This window comes from Alligator sinensis, unplaced genomic scaffold (assembly GCF_000455745.1).
Source record: "Alligator sinensis unplaced genomic scaffold, ASM45574v1 scaffold65_3, whole genome shotgun sequence".
NCBI classification, from domain to species: domain Eukaryota; kingdom Metazoa; phylum Chordata; order Crocodylia; family Alligatoridae; genus Alligator; species Alligator sinensis.
This window is the reverse complement of record NW_005842203.1, coordinates 1,815,207-1,815,967: the sequence shown is the minus strand read 5'-3', so window position 1 is coordinate 1,815,967 and position 761 is coordinate 1,815,207.

The window sequence follows — 761 nt, the reverse complement described above, 5'->3', positions numbered from 1 at the left end:
AGATACCAGCCATATCCCACAATGTATCTTATTGGTTGGTGTCCTGCTACTTGTACTCTTTTTTTTTTTTTTTTTTTTTTTTTTTTTTTTTTTTTTTTTTTTTTTTGTTTGTCTTGCTGTTTTTTTTTTTTTTTTTTTTTTTTTTTTTTTTTTTCATTCCTGGGCTTCCCTTAGGAAGTCCTGCTGAGGAACTACAGACCTCTCTTCTCTGTTCTATGGACTAACAATAGGGGGAAACTCAGGGTTGCCATCTTGCATTTTTATTTCCAGTCTTGAGATTTTTGGGGAGTTTCTAAGCCCCTGACAACTGGACTCATGTTTTAACTGAGACAGTCAGATGTGTGTATATATAAACATGTTTTTAGCCTTCATAGCTGCAAAGAAAAAAACCCTGAAAACACGAAACCTTAAATCTCTAACAGCAGAAGATGAGCAGAGCTTCATAATTTATTTTAGTCATTTTTAAACTGATGTGATCTAAAAATTAGTCTTGTTTATTTTGGGGATATGACTCAGGATTACTGGCTGCTGGATGAGCAGCTACAGGATCCATTGGGAGATGCTTCAGATTTGTCAGTGGTGCTTCTACTGGTGAGTTGAGACAGAATGGAGCTCCTACTCCAGGCTTGGCAGTGTAACTAGAGTAGTTAGTCATAGCCAATGCAACACCATAATATGTTGTATTCAAATTCTAAAGTTTTTCTTTGCAACTTTAAGGGCTATTTTTTAACAAAGTAAATTAAGGTGCTTTGCAAATGTGT